At 41.9% G+C, this 16,985-nt stretch overlaps 1 protein-coding gene across 4 annotated transcripts in view; it reads right to left on the minus strand.

The window, feature by feature from the left end:
• The window catches only part of LOC117758565 (1-phosphatidylinositol 4,5-bisphosphate phosphodiesterase beta-4-like), a 68,318-nt gene that overhangs the window by 44,608 nt on the left and 6,725 nt on the right, over nucleotides 1–16,985 (minus strand). For all 4 annotated transcript variants that reach the window (XM_034580347.1, XM_034580345.1, XM_034580346.1 and 1 more), the window contains exon 3: nucleotides 7,146–7,215. The gene's annotated coding sequence lies outside the window, so the exon portion shown is untranslated. The remainder of the gene's footprint in view (nucleotides 1–7,145; nucleotides 7,216–16,985) is intronic.

A 16,985-nucleotide genomic window follows, 5' to 3' on the forward strand; every position in this document is an offset into this window, starting at 1 on the left:
TAAAGATTGTTTTTTTTTTCACTGTGACCACATAGCTGAGAAATTAGCACACTGGCTTGTCTTGACTTTAACAAAAAAAAAAAAAAAAAATGTTTATCCATTCCGGAACTGCAAATGTTCCTTTCTTGAGAGCTGCAATGATGCATAGAAGCAGTGACACATAACTATGTGTGTTATGTTCACCCTGACCAGGACCCAGACAGAGATGCAAACAGAAAGGGGCGGTACCAACCTGAAGACACACAAGTCTACTAATAATACTTTGTTTTAAAGGGTAATTTTTTCAGAGTTGCTTTTTTGTATTTGTGAATTGCCTCGTAGGCCATATTCAAGCCCTAGGCTGATTGTTCACCTCCACTGTAGGTGTGTGTAATGTTTATGCACTAGTGTGGACATAAACAACACACACCAGCGGGGATCCTGCACTGAGAAGGATCAGCAGGGGGTAGGACAGGGTGTGAGCGATGGGGAGGAATTGAGGAGAAATCCAGAGCACAGAGGGATCCTACTCCCCGAGACAGCACATTAGACTTCAAGGTTCATTCATATTTATGTAACATTTTAGTTGTCATGTTTTACTGCACTGCACTATCGGGCAGAACAACAGAGGTTGGGCAAAAAAACACAACACCTCTGCAACAGCCCTTTTAAATTTGAGCTAAAATATGTCTACTAGTAATAGGACATAGTTTGTGTTGTTGTATTGGAATGTGATACAGTGCGACTGTTGTGAAACCTAATTGCTCATCTGCACATACAATGGGAACAAAATAACTTTTACTAGAACAATAACAAAATTCAGAAAATGTACAAATTTGTGGATTCAATACATTTCTAAAATGGCTGAAATTAAAATTGAATTAAAACTTCATAATGTAGGTATTTATTTCAGTGCTTTTTTATTGCAAAAATATTAAGACTACATAAAATTGTGTTCATGATATTGTGCTATGTCTCCAGTGTCCACACTAAGTGGAATAAAAAAAACACACTCCTCTGCTTGTTAAGTTAAACAGTGGATGTTATGACCTTAGGCAAGACAACCTCCAACCATGATACACACAGAAAAAACAACAGGAACACACATATACAATATATCCTGGAAGCCGACTTAAACAGGTTGCCACTGTTCACTCAATATCACATACAGATAACAACATTCTGGCGGTGGAAGGGTTCTTCAATTGCATTAGCATGAATTATATTAAACTCAGCCCTATGAAAGAGAATCCTGTTAGCAGAAGGGTTTATTTTTGCCCATTGATTGCTGCACATATCACTCATGCCATGAGACACAAAGCAATATCATAGAAATGCTACTGTTGACACTGGATTTAAGTTAATGCAATGAGAGCCCTTGACTGGGAGAGTAGTGATTTTTTATTCACAGCATGAAAACCTTTGTTCTCTGAGCAAACAGCACATATGGCAGCGAAATCAATGTTGCTACGGCCTGCACCTGTTTTTACTTTTCATTGAGTCACTTCACAGGGGGGAAGTGCAGAGGATGCAGAGTGATCGCTGAGTAAACATGTGCTCAACAAGGACGGAGGTCCTGCGTACGTGTGTGCGACCTGTGTGACATCTGTGATTTCACTGACTATCACACCTGTCTACGGCCAACTGAAGCTTACTACAGCATACGAACGTGTGGGCTACATGTTACAACACACAATCTGGCATGCAGGGCTCTGAACAGATTGAGGTGTAAGAGCTGCGGGCCAAAAGGAAGAGAGAGAGTAGAGGTGTGAAAGGAAAAGCTAAATGGTAAAACGAGCACTGAAACTCTCTCAAACTCTATTTTCACTTGTCGAGTGACAAGGTTTGTTTATCTCTATATGTGCGTGTGGATGCATATGTCTGTTTTTGTTATTTGTCTATGTTCATGTCTGTTTCTTTCTAAGTTTGTATCAGGAATAGACTGGTATTTACATGACAGCTCCTCAGAAGTGAAGCCAAATCATCTTTATTGCCCCTTGGTGGCTGGCTGCATTATAGGTCATAATTCCGCCCCCTCCATGTTAGCAAACAGGACATGGGACAAACTGAAAAGTCTAAGTACATGCTACATACATTTTCTCAGAGATAGTTTCTGTAATTTTCGGTAGTTCTCATCTCACTGATGTAATATTGATGAAAAAATTCCTCTCTGTATGCAGAATTGTTGGGAACAGACATTAAGTAACTCCTAGTAAAGAAAACAAACTAATATATGCATTTCTAGGGCTGTACTTACAAAACTGGTGTAATCACTGTTTGTTTCTCTGGGATGAGGCCGTATTATGCTGTTGGATGGAAGAATGTCTTTTTCCAGGCTAAATGACCCTCCCCTGACCTCTTCCTTGCCTTTTATAGTTGAGGATCACCCTGCTCACTCATGCTCCTTGGTCCCGGGTTATATAATTGACTTTAGCCTGGGATGGAAACTGGCCGTCTTTCAGTCAAACACATCGACTGCAGTGCCCAACTGTGGTCCGCCATCTGGATTCAAACAGGCACTTACCACACACACACAGAGATATCATTCACAAGATGCATGAGTGTCAGTATGAATATGACTTTCGCACATGCAAATACAGCGGCAGGATCTCCCACACCATTAAACACGAGATGCTTATCGGGTCAGCTGCCGACAGCAGACGAAGATGTAAATTAGTTCATAAAACACACAGCCTTGCTGGGACACACACATTCACATACTCAAAGAGTTATATAAGAGCTATATATAGTCCTCCACATCCAACCTCTGCCAAACTGAGTTACACAAAGAATTTAGCACATGGCCGAGTGGACGGTGCATCCAACTTATAAAGGAGTGTGTATCAGAGAAAGTCTGTTGACCCAAGGGCCAACGACTACCCCCAATGACTCACCGAGGGAATACTGAGGCCTCTCTAAGGGAACCAGATCATGGGAGGGAGGGGTAAGGGCTGTCCCCGGGTAATCAGCAATCTTGATCAGAGGTATTTAGAGCCCCATATGTATGACTGTTGGTGTCTGCATGTGTGTACTTGCACTTCTAAATTTGTGACAACCAATTTGAGTAATAGACCTTATGGAATGAGGAAAGTTTGGTCCACGCAGCTTCAAATGGCTGATTGAGGGTTAAGACTTGGTTTTAAGGTTCTGATTAAAATAAGTTTTAGGTTAGGTTAGGGGACAACACTAGAGACTATAGGAAATGCATTATGTCAACGAGGGTCCTCACAAAGATAGAATTACAAGTTTGTGTGCCTGCGTGCGTGTGTTTATGTGTCTGTTTAAAGAGGCACTTAGTCAGGGAGTTCCCTCAATGTAATAGAGGGGCCCGGCTCAGCACACTTAGCACACCAACCCTCAGACTGTGTTCCAGCTCTTCGATAAAACCCCCGTTGAAATGTCAGCAAAACAACCCAGGACCAAGACTCAAGGCAGAGAACAAAATGCATCAGCAACGCAGATCAACACTTTCAAATTGTTTGGGGAATCCTTATTAATGCGAAAAAGCATTGCACCCATTCTCACCTCATTGGGCTTTTTACCCATGGTTTAGGAATTGATTTGGAGACAGACCTTCTCATCCCTTATAGCCTCGCAATCTTTGTCCTGCTACCCATGAGCTGTTTTCAGTACCCAGGGCAAGACAAGAGACAGTGGGAGGACGGGCATTCGCTGTTAGGTTTCGATAGCTGTGGAACAACCACCCTCTGTTGATCAGACAAGCTACCTCAGTATCCTCTTTTAAAAATGCATATTTATAAAATGGATTTTAACTGGACGATTGTTAGTTTCATTGCTCTATTTGATCAATTGCCTCTTGCATTCACTTGCATGTATTTTCTGTTTTTATGTCTGTGAGGCACTTTATAAACCTGTTTTTTGAAAAGTGCTTTATAAATGAAGTTAATTATTATAACTATTATCTGAAAATATAACTAAAATGACTATGTGTAACCGACAACACCAGCTGGAATGTGGAAAAGACCATTTTTCAAGAGTTCATGTATGTGTCTGGTTAATAATAGAAACCTCACATTGCAAAACTGGTATTAGAAAGACTTTGAAGCATATGCAATTCATTTTAAAAAGTGTGGTTAGACATAGCACGAGTCTTGAATATTCGAAAAATAGTGCAGGTTAAGTGATGAGGAAGTGAAGGTAGAGTGGGCCTGTGTGGAGCCTGTGTAGACTGCAGCACAAATTTATGTTCTGACAGACTGATGAGGACAAAGATCAATCTCCATCCCCTCTGAAGTGGACTCATCTAGCTTTTCTATTTTGGTCATAGCTCTAATTGAAATGTTTTTTTTCTGAACACAAGCAGTAGGTTCATCTTTTTGGTCCGACTATCTCACAGGCAGCAGTTGACATTTTCTCCAAACACGGCATGATTCTCTGCTGTTGTAGGCTGTAACAGTCATGCTGTTAACACTTCATACTAGAAAAGCACTTTTGCCTGTCCATTTTATCATATTCCAAGAGTCATGTAAGGACAAAGACAGAATCTAGTTATCTAGGCTTAGTCTAATCTTGGCGTAAATTGATTGATGTCGGTAGGTGCAGGGCGACTTATACAAGCAAGTTAATTTGGGCAACTGGTGTTTGCAGAGGGATGCCTTCAGAAGGAAAACACCAAATTATCCCTAAATGACTTTGTTACATCACAGAGTCAGTGCTGCTCTGCGCTGTGTGTATGACAGTCTCATTCAGACCAGATTAGGGGGTCAAAGGTTTGGTTTGCCCAGCTACACATGCCCCTCAGAGGGATCTTCTGGGGCAGGTTTGCCCAAACATGGTCAAAGTTAATAACATAGTCTGGTTGACCTCTGTAAAGTGCTCGGGAAGCTGCGGAATTCTGGCTACTGCAAAACAGCATATGGAACTTAGAACAATGCCTTAGAGGATTCAATTGTCCTAAATTAGAGGAACTCAAAAGAGGAAACCCAATTTCGCGGAGTGGGCTCTTACATCTGAAATGAAAGCCAAAGTTTCACCCTCTCTCCATTCTGCTGTCCAGCTCAGAGGAGGAACCAGAGAAATGAGGGATAACCCAGCACGAGAAAAGGGTAATAAAGAGAAGCTTGAGAATTTGAGAACCAGTCAAGAGGAGGGCAAGAGGAGGGCAGGGGGAGGGCAGGGGGAGGTAGTAGGGATTACTCCAAAAATATGGGATTTCTCCCATTGCCCAAATAAGTACCTATTAAAAGAGAATCTGTGCCCTGCTGAGCTACCGATAAGGCAGCCAGGAGAAAGGAGTTGTGGAAATAGAACATGACCATATAGAGAGGGGAGCTGTGGAGAGAGGGAGCAGGACGGGGGCAGAGGTTAAACGGTTCCCCAGAATCCGAGCTTTCCACTGGCATAAACCCAGTGAAGAGAGTCCCTGCTGACTGACACAGCCTGAGGGCCTGCTCTGAGCATGGGTGAGCATGGGCAGCTGAACTACTGCACAACAAATCACAGCTTTAATTTGGTTCCACATCCAAGTGCCTTGTTTGAAAAGACTAATGATGAGAAACCGGAGATTTTTCATCAGGCTCTTCAAAATTCAGCCCAGAAGAAGGTGACTTTTAAACTACTAGACTGACAGAGAAAGTGGGAAGACAGACACAGAAAGAGGAAAACCTGTCTTGACAAACAAACACCCCACAGATGTTGCTCCTCTCTGACACCACTGGTCTCCATAGCAACCCTCTGGCCAGTAACAGCCTCAAGCTCGCCTGGCTGCAGTGGCGTCATGCAGACACACGCACACAAACACCATACACATACAAACACTCACATTTCAGCCACTGAATGGGATCCCAGTGTGTATTAATAGAGACAGAGGGACTCACTAGCCCACCCAGACCAACTACCCCCTCGGGCCTTACCGGAGCACAGGCGCATCTCTAGTGGGAGACCAACTACCCCCATCATTAAAAGCCTCGGCCACACACACACACACACACACACACACACACACACACACACACACACACACACACACACACACACACACACACACACACACACACACACACACACACACACACACACACACACACACACACACACACACACACACACACACACACAGTCTCTCAATTCTAGTAAACAAGCCCTGTAATTGGCGATAACAGATAGCTGGGAATTATACATTAAGGCTGGTTTGTGTTGCTGCTTTCCCCCGGTACATGCAAAAAGCACTGGTTAAATATTAATGCATTCAGCCATTTTAACAAGGAGAAAAATACTTTTTCTCTAGAATTTTCCAGTGCATTACAACAGTCGAGTTCTGCACAATTATTTAAAGTGGCACCAGGACACACCCAGTTAGAGAAGCTATGTGTGAAAACAGCGGATCATTTCCCACAAAGGTCCACGGGCGATAATTCTTAATAGTTTTCTCAAGAGGACAAAAGAAAGGAAAGAAGAAAAGTCCTCGTTTACAACAAGATCAAATCAATCCTTCCCTAATAAAAACTGCTGTTTTACTGACGATTTGGACATGTTTTCGCTTGAAGCCTTTTGTACCCAGGTTTTATCCTAAATAATAGAGATATATCATAATCTATTGGATTGACGTGCAACAGGTGTGAGGCCTCGGCAAGGCCAGCTGGCATTGCAGAGAGATGACTACCGATGTTTCTTGTTCGGCAGCATTACCAGGTGTGTCACGGAGATCTGAAAATGGTCATTTGTAACATAATTTGATCTGTCAAGCTGCTCTGTTATCATTTAGGTATACGGCCCTATCCAGAAGAGAGAGAGGAAGAGGAAGAGCAAAGTGAAATGTCACCTAGGGAGGAGACATCTTTGTCCTAATCTCAAGTTTTGCACGTTGCTAAACTTGACCTTTGTGTTGCTTTACTCATTGAGCTATGCATAAATAACTCTGACTTCTGACATTGCAGCTATGTCAGGTAGTGTCTGTTGGATTTTTCTGACCAAATTGGAAAAAAACAAGACCCTAATACGCATTACTTTCTGAGGTATATGTAGAGTGTATGCCTGCATCACATCACATCACATTAACAGGGAGAGATGCTCGGTGTTATTAAGGTGACAGCAATTTGCAGTCCGAGCCAGGCAGTGACCTGATGATTACGTAAAGGACTGAAAAAGACTGTGAGCCTCTGTGCTGTAGTGTATATATGTGGGAGGTGAATGTGAGCGTTACTTACCTGGTGACAGACAGAGGAACAGATAACTGAGGGAAGGGGAAATACTGGAGGACAGCAGCACTGGACCACTCTGAAAGAAAAAAAAAAGAGAAAAAAAAAATGAAGTGCAATTTGCAGATATCCAACTAGCTGCTAACTTCATTATCTAGCTTCCTCTTGGGTTGACACACAAGCACGTCCCTACATGAGCGTTTGCACGCACAACACACTGGTGTGTAATCACCCACACCCACCTCGTCCTGTTTGGCTTGTGCAGATTTTCAATCATTTCTCTGGCTTCTTCTAAATAAACTTTTAATAGGAAGCTGCTGCCCTTAAGAAAGGCTGCCTTCGTCAGAGGGGGAGCTGTGGGAATGAGCAGGCAAATAAGACAAGCGGCACCACCTCCGCTTCTCTCTCTGCCTTAGATAGAGGTAGGTATGTCGATGAGGTAAAGAGGGACTGCTAAGAGCACGACGTAAATGTAAAGTACAGATTGGGTCAAAGGGACAGAGGGGGAGACAGAGTGGGGAGAGAAACAGGAACAAAAAGGGATAATCCTCCTCTTGGCAAGACACCTTATATTCTTATATCCACAGTTCCAAACCAAAGACAAATTCCTGAACATTTCCTGTTAGATGACTGTTCTGCTTGTGTCTCCCCGCACCTAGTCGTCACAGCTCCGTCTTGCTTTGCCGAGCGCAGAACAGGAACTGCAGCGGTAATGGTTTCTTTATACAATCACTCTGGAAGATAAACTTTGCCAGATAAGCGTGGACGGCCCAGGATACATTTCAACAAGCAAGTGAGGAACCTGGCCGTCCTGGAGATTTTATTTACATGGGGGATTATCAAAGCTTATTAATGTTGATTTTTGTAAGCCCGATAAAAAAAATGTATCCTGTGACTGGCTCTTTTGTTCCATTGTGCAGAGGGCTTCTCATACAGAACCTCCTCTGGGCACATTTTACAGAGAATGGAACAACATGGACTTATTAACTGTTTAACATGAACTACTCTACATTACTTTAATTCAGACACCCAATGACCCCGGGCTACACATCTGATGACGTGTTCAGAAGCATGGAAGAGACAATATTGCAATATTTATGTAATGACAGAAAACATATTGTCATTCTAATATGATTGCAAAGCATTTTTGACATATGCAACAAACACATCCATCCAACTGCACAACAATCCATGCAAAAGATGTCATCCTGGAAAAATCTGTCACTGTTACTTTCCTTCTTCTTTTTTTTTACACAACCTCTCTGCCTATTACTTCCTGTACGACCACTTCCTGAATGAGTTGTCTCTCCCAGGGGGGAATCGTCTTTAGAAACACTCAACTCTCTGAATCTCATAAATATCCATAAAATGGTAGTTTATGAAACACACTTGGACCAAAATTGCCACAAGGCTTCACCACATTAAACACAAAAAATGTGTTACTAGGGTTAAGTGCTGAAAGGAACCCTGACAGCTTTATGCAATACAAAGGAGTGGCCCTTGATTACTAATCTGGCTATGCATAATATTATAATGAGCAGGATTATGAATGACATGACGCTATAAATGGCCCGTGTAAACCACACGGGATTGCTGTGAAATATATTTTGCCTTTCACAGAAAACTATTAATTCAAGGGGAACTTAAACAAAATAAATTATATTGAATTGATTTTCAGAGTCAATATGTCTTCAAAAGGTAATCTGCCATCGATCAACTCAATATTGACCGTGCTACATTAATTTTGCTGGTGATCATCTGCTTTCTATTTGTATTACTTCCTCTCTCTGTCTCTCTCTCCCTCTGCTCTTCAATGTGAATGGGCCTCTCTCACAGTCGCAGCTTATATGGATCAAATATTCTACATGTCAAGTGGCTTCACTGGAAAAGAGCTGTTCACAGGCCTCTTCAGCCAGGGCAGCGGATCAGTGGGAACGCTCGGTGCCAAAAAAAAAGAGGAAGTCACGTTCTGTATACAGAGATCAGTATTTATGTTATGCTGTGGAGTAACAGTTTAGTGAGAGAGAGACAGACAAACAGAATCTCCTCATGCAGGTCATAGCCTGAGCAACCTCACAGCAAAGGCTCAGTCCCCCCCGATCTTTAACCTGGACTGGGGGACAGCTAAGATGTCCCCATATAGGCTGTAATGACTCTGTAATGTAACAAAGCAAAGAAATCCAAACAAATTTAAAAAAGGTACAAATATAAAATCTATCCCACAACAGACAGGTTGATTTGTTCTATTTGTTTGATTTTAAATACAAAGCCTGTCCGAAGATTTTTTGACCAAGATAGGAGAGAGGAAAGTAGTGAACTTCTACACACTGTCAGCATTAAATGTACGGTATGTACGGTCTCTCAATCCAAACAATAACAAGAGGCCTAGTTTGATGACGTCCTAAAGCAGCATGGGATCATGGGAGTTGTTTACTTCACCACCATTGCTGAAGAAAATCTAGCTGACGTGACTCAGATGCAAATAATGTTCACTGAGTAGGTGTTGCTTTGATTTTTATTCACGTTACGCAGCAAGCGACAATGAACAATCGTGATCCATTATGAGTAGCCAACAGGCTAACTGGCTAGCAATGTGTTTTTCCTTCATAATGCATCATTTGCACTGTAGGTTATAGCAGAGACGGGGCAAAGTTACGAGTAAAGTGGATATCATGCAATCAAGATGGTGACAAAATGAATCATCCAATTTCCTTGAAAACAATTTGGTATTTCTCTGGGTTTGAACGTTGGTGTAAACATTTCGGATAATGTAAGTACACAACTCAACAAAATGTATAACATAGGTCTAGTTGGAGGTCTTAATGGAGAATTGTTACATATTATATCTTTGAGTGTAAGTCTTTTGCTTTTAAGTGACAAATGAGAGCCCGGAGCTACCATGGAAACTCACTGGAAGCACCTCTGCTAGCATAGTCCACTGGCGGATACAATATATCAAACAAAGGATGGATGTACTTTACAACCTGAGCTCTCTCCCCCTGCCCTTTCTGTCTGTCTGTGTGTGTGTGTGTGTGTGTGTGTGTGTGTGTGTGTGTGTGTGTGTGTGTGTGTGTGTGTGTTTGGAGTGTGTGTATTTTTAGATGGTGCTATTCCAAGTAACATCCAGTGGCGCGATAATAATTCCTTTGATTAGGGCAACAGGTAAGAGGCTGGTAATCTCACCCCTGCCTACAGGAGGATTTAAACGGTGTAAACAGTGGCAGAGCCGCCATCATCACTCAACCTGTGACAGCTCTACAGGGAAAACACACAGGGGTGCTGATTAAAAGGACAGCACCATTAATGCAGCCAACCACACACACTCACTCCCACAGGTATTACAAGATGGGCTGTGGCAGGGGAAGTGACATTATACATGTTACCTGGAATAGCCCAGTCTAAAAATAACACACACATGAAGGAGAAATGTGGTTATAAAACAAGTGTGGCATTGCTCAAAAGTGAAGCAGACAAGTGCTATCTGAAAATCAAAAGCAAAAATCCTATCAACCTTGTCTCAGCTCAGTTTCCCTGCTTTGCTCAACACCTCCCAGGGTATTGAGAGGATAGCTCTCATTTTGTCCCTGGCGTTAGATAACTTCCTCTTTTATCATTCATCTCTGGGGTTCACAGTGAGGGGACATCCAATAAGAGAGGAACATTCTGAGAAAACCCTTGCCTCCCGTTTTTCATGCAGCTGCGTTCTACAGAGCGACTGGGCTCCTCAGAGGCTTGAGGTGGGGTCACCAGATTGGAAAAGCGATTCTGAGGCCAAAGAACTGAAACAGCAAGCCCTAAAAATAAATTATCTTCAATCCAGACCAACAGGAACGCTCTCACAAAATATAACAAAATTAGCCTTCCAACACTTCTCAAGCTCACAAATAACACGTTAGATTTTTCTTGACTCTTTACATAAACAGCAGCGTAAAAATGTCACGTCATGGGGCGATTACATCTCATTGTCTTGTCCTGTTACCAATGTTAGGTTGCTAGGTAATCAGCTAAGACTCCAAGAGGCTGTTTTCAGCTCAGTGATAAACTAAGATGACTGGCATCTTTGTATTTATTGTACGAATGTGAGAGTGGTATTAACCAATCAATTTTTTTTTTATGACTTTGGAAAGTAAGAGAATAATTGGATGTCAACCAAAATCTGTGGCAGCTTAAAACGGTCAATTCAACTTTGTCTGACCGCCAACTGTGCTACAGCTCCTTCTATGTACAGTTAACATTCATGAAGGGGCTCAGAATGATGAATTATGTATTGAGCTTCAATATGAAGGATTGTGAAATAATTTAAATTACTCATAGACCCAGAATGTGGCACACCTCTGCTTGTTGAAATTATTTGCAGTTACTTGTTTCTGTTTCCATCGTTACTTTAACGATGTAAAAAGTGCTTGGTGAAGAAATAGAGGAACTGTTGAACGCCTAAGAATTTCCATAATATATCTAAATCTATATACAGTTACCTTTTCCACCGTGTGTAATTGCAAGTGGCTATGATAGAATACTCTCTATTTTTATATTTTATATTCAGGATACACTAAAACTACAAACCAAGCAAAAGAAGAGTACTGACATTAACTGAATGAATGAGTTGAAACAACACTCTCTTACTGTGTTCTTAGTAGAACGTGGGTGAAATCAAACTGGGAGGTGAGCAGAGAGAAGCAGAGAACGTTGGAGGAGTAGAGGGAGGCACTCAGACAAAGAGAGACATGCACATGCACCAAAACATTTCAAATACACTCCGACTTTTCAGTGTTTTTTTTCTTTTCTGTATGAAGCTGTCAGGAGGCAGCTCCCCGAGGGCCAAAATAAGAGAGAGACAGCCAGAGAGAGTGAAATCCAGACAGAGAGAGAAAGGTGAGAGGGAGATTGTTTCTACTTGGTGAGTCAGACAGAGAACTCACAGAGAGAAAAGCTCTGCTTCACTGCCCTAAAGAGTGATTGACGACTGTGTTTCAAAAGGACAAAATTAGGTGCATGGACGCACAGTACTTCTCCTCTTGCACCTTTATGCTGGCTAATTACTAGATCACATGTTATTGAGTGCAAAATCCAAGGACAGTAACTGAAGGAATATGGTCTTTACCACCAATGATGGCAAAGTATTCAAACTCAACTCATACTGACAATAGCTATTATACAGCATATTTAGTGCTAATATGGCATTGAACACTATAAGAAGTGACACATTTGCAGGCTCTTAAATGTCATTTTAGCCATTGTAAGGTACTGACCTGTTTCAGATGTCAGGGGTGGGGAACCTTTTGAGGACCATTTCAATTTTTCTTACAGCCTTAAAAGGGCCACACTAAATTACTGAACATCACACTAATCTCTCTATTCGGATGGTTGGAACTGCTTCTCTTGTGCAATAATATTTGATGTCAAATGGTAGTGATGAGGATGCTACTCCCAAGTCGTTTCCCAGTTTTGAGTCAGTCAGTGTTGAGCAGAACTGAGTCTGCGCATGAGTCATGTAGTAGTGCGCGTCTTCTCAGAGTGAGGAAATCCTAAGGATGTACGTTGCATGCAGTTTATAGAGCTTGAGTAGAGGGAGGTTCTTGTACTGAGCTTGTCATTGCTTTGCAGCTAAATGAGTTTGTGTTGAAGCTGGCAGGCAGATCAGCTGATTCCACCTTGGATTGCTTAACAAATATGTTCAATTCATTTTATTAGCTTATCATGTTCCGACACCGCTCAACGCCTGAAGGAGTTTTGCTTATGCAGCAGCATATTCAAACATCATAACAGGTCTTTACTCTTGCACAGCAGACCAATGCAGTGTCTACAGTTCCAGTGACCACAGCTTTGAATTTGCTTAAAATGATTCCATATCTGAAAGTAGAGACCTGAGGTGCAGGATGGGACATTAAAGCTTCACCTTCTGCTCTGAGAGGTGCTTAGTAATGTCCAACATGAAGGCCAAATCACACAGCTACTTGCCATCACTTTCATTATACAAAAATAGTTTGCCTTTTTTCAACTATACCACTGTAAACGCCAAATCAAATTTTATTGTTCATGTAAGAGTCTGCCATTCCTACACTGGATTCAAACTGCCAATGCACAGGAGCTTCACCGGACACAAGGGCTGAATGTAATTAAGCGTTGCTATTTTTTATTTTACCCCATTGGTATCAGCAATTTCCTGTTCACTCTCCCACAGCCATATCAGATATGTATTAAATTACTGCTAATGCAAACCAAACATTTCCGACTGCTGCTAGTGTACATTCAAATTATTCATCTGGCAAAACACGGAGTGGCTTTTATTCCACAGAAGTCACTGACAAAGCCGTGTATTTGGTCGGCTCAGACAGGGTCTTTTGAATCTGCCATTATTTTATTTTTGAGGGTGAGTAGAGAATAAGGAGCAGCTCACAGTGGCAGCAGCTTCTTGTTCCATTACACAGAAGAGTGGCAGGCTGGACCTCCAACTCCTTACACCATGTTCAGTATTGAATCAGATCGCAGTGGTAATTATCTGACTCACTGCTTTATTAATACAACATGAGTTTGTTTGTCTACACTGTAAACAGTTGCTTTTCAGCTGGATTTCTGACAAAGTAGCTGCTCAGTGAGTATTTGCAGATATATTAAACCACGGATCATGATAACTGCTGCTGCAAAACTGCAAAGATTACAAGCTATTTCAAGTTACAGTCTAATGCTGGGTTCTCAGGGTCGGATTCATTCCTTTATCCATAAAATAAATAAAATATTGATATGATCTGATTGCAGGTTTGACCTTTAAAATAGCTCTTGAAAGGTTTGCAACAAAGGGACTTGCGGGCTTATTCAAGCATGTCACTGCTTGTCAACGGCAAAAGGAACAGCATGTTTGAAGTCACAATAAAACACGTCTTGTAAGGTCCCTTCTTAAACTCTTGCATCAGTGGAGTGTGTATACAGAATGATTGAGTCAGTTTTAACTGAGCCAGGAAACTGCTGTGACATGATAACCGTCCACTTTGTGAAATACATAACAGCTGTAATGTATGACCTGTCACTTTTTTTCTGATCTTCAAAGGCCTGATGGGATTTCTCAAGTCACACATTCTAGTGTGTTACACTGTATATATCATATAATTCTCACGTAGCAGATAAGGTCACTGGGAAATAAAGAGGTCACAGAGATAGGGGCACAGAGAACGCAAGTTGAAGCTTCTCAATAGCGTTTTACCCAAACAATTGCCAGGATTGGTTAAGTGCTGCTTGGAAAAACTGTATATATTATACGTGCTTCCCATTCATAATAATGTCATTTGGGGAGAAGAGATGTCTCCCAGCATTTGCCAAAAGAATGTTTACAACTCTCTTATTATGTGCTTTGATTGTGACACTTTTCTAAACTTTACATTACTTACAGCAGTTTGTTATGATATCCATCGAATGGATTTATGTGCCAAGTCCAGAGGTTTGTTTAAATGACATGCGAGAAGTGGCTTATGAGAAATCGCCAGGGGCCTTTGACAAATATCTGGCACTGATCAGAAATCCATGTGAGGGAACTGTTTGCCCACTGCACTGTGTTGTTTATACTCGGCCTAAAATGTGTTTGTTTCTCTCCATCCTGGAGTTCAGGGAGCTTTTTTTTTTATTTTATGAGAAAACCCACGAGCGCGGTCGGAAAACAAAAAAACACGGTTAAAATCCACTTTGTGTCTCAACACACAAAACAGACATAAATTAGCCCTGTATATAACACTCCAGGCTGTTCCAGAGACATCTGCATAGAACCAGACAATCCCTCACAGCCATTAAATCATGCAAGTCAAAAATAAAATGGGAACAATTGTGTGTAGTGTGTAATCTGCATTTCAACTTAGCTGAGCAGGATAAGTGATAAGCTCAGCCGTTAAACGTTACATCATTGCTTGGACTTTTTATCTCATACAGTAGTGGGCTGATTAAAGATGCTCTTCTGGCACATACTGTACACACACACTAACATCTCTCTCTCCTTTCCCAGCCAGACAAGAGCCGTGCTGTAGAAAAGGAAGAAGCAGCATTCTTGCTGTTTATCTAGTCATCTGATCTGGCCAGCGAGTCATGTGTTGGAGCCATGTTAGAGGCTCAGCAGCATGCTTGAGGCTAACCCTAACCCTAGTCCAGTGTATTCTGCTGTTTTCGGTCTCTACTTTTCCTTTCACACTGCTCTCTATCTTTTGATACAAACAAGCTGTGTCATCCTCCAAATCACATTCATTTAAAAAAGATATGGTCACCACTGAAAAGGACTTCCTTGCAAGACATCTTTGCATTTGAGACATTTGAAGGCTCATCTATTCTATATTCCAAATATGGGTAAATTCTTATATATATATGTAACTGAAATGTAGAAGTTTTATTTCGTATTGAGGCCCTTGTTATGGAAAACCACAACCTGCTTTGCATTCGTCTTGTTCAAACGATAGGTTTCAGTCAATACACTGACAAAATGCAGAAATCAATCGATTGCTAAGAGTCCCTAAAGGTTTCGTAATATCCCCCTCTCAGATATTGACAGTGTGATAAATGCAGTAATTATTTTGCTGACTTCAATCATCCTCGTCAGTGGATTGAAGAAGAAAAAAAAAAAAAAAGCCTTATTCTCTCGATTACTGGGCGGGCTGGGTATAATAATAGCTATCCAGGGGAGGATGGTACAAAATCAAGCTTTGCATTCTGGAGCGAAGGTCGACAGTTTAATTGGAAGTGCAAATTGCGTTCACGTGTATCCCCACAGTGGATTGAGCCATGGATAAAGTGAATGTGCACACGGAGAATGTGAGTGAGAAGGATTGGGGGGGGATGGAAGAATGAAAGAGTGCACGTGGTTAGTCGAGCTAGAACTATCATCACTTTTGTGTTCTTACCTCCTTAAAGCCTCATTCACACAGACCGGGATGCCTGCTACCGAAGCAGCTAAGCTAATGCTGCCAATTTTTGGTTAAGAACGAGTAAATATTGACTTGATGACTGCAGCTCCCATCTGCTGGTGTGAGAGTAAGCGGCTCCCTCGCTTTCTGACTGTTTTGCTTACGCTCTCCATCTCTCCCTCTGTGTGTGTGTGTGTGTGTGTGTGTGTGTGTGTGTGTGTGTGTGTGTGTGTGTGTGTGTGTGTGTGTGTGTGTGTGTGTGTGTGTTGCCTGAGTCTGCAGAGAATACCCCTGTCATTATATTCAGCCTCCAGCCACACTTACCCTTGTAGTGGAGACCAACTCTCTCATCACTGATGTCTCATTTTCTTCCAGCAGCAAACAGCGCCAGTCGTATTTATCCATAACATGTGGAGCGGTCGGGGGCGAGGTTCAGGTTTTGATCAGCTGTGCTGCGTTTGAAGCCGAGACTGACGGAGCAGAGCTGAGAGGTTTAACAGTGCACAGAGCAGAGGGCAATGCTGGACAGAACTGAGCCTCTTATGGCTGCGTCTGCACATAGAGCTGCACATCCATAGTGATGAGTAGAGCCCTTCTCCTACGATTTGGTGCTATATAAATAAAATACTTTACTTGACTGGAGCCAGACCAATTTTGTCGGTCTGCTGATTTAATCACCTGATATTGTCTTCCAAATATATCGGCATACGTGCTGCTGCGAAAAGGATTTTTTTACGAAATGAAAAAGCAAAAAAGATGCCTTGAATAATTTAGAAATGGTGTTGTCATCATAGTTTAACCAGCAGATCCTGTTCCGACTCCATTTATTAAAAAATCACTGTTACAGTACATGGAGCAGATCACAGCAGACAGTGGTGCAGTGTGAAGCAGTGTCTTCATAATAAGCTGCTAACTGGTTTGTGATGTACATTAAAGGAATCAATCTGGGTAGGATACCTGCGGGTTCAAGTTG

The sequence above is a fragment of the Hippoglossus hippoglossus genome, chromosome 24 (assembly GCF_009819705.1).
Source record: "Hippoglossus hippoglossus isolate fHipHip1 chromosome 24, fHipHip1.pri, whole genome shotgun sequence".
Classification (NCBI taxonomy): domain Eukaryota; kingdom Metazoa; phylum Chordata; class Actinopteri; order Pleuronectiformes; family Pleuronectidae; genus Hippoglossus; species Hippoglossus hippoglossus.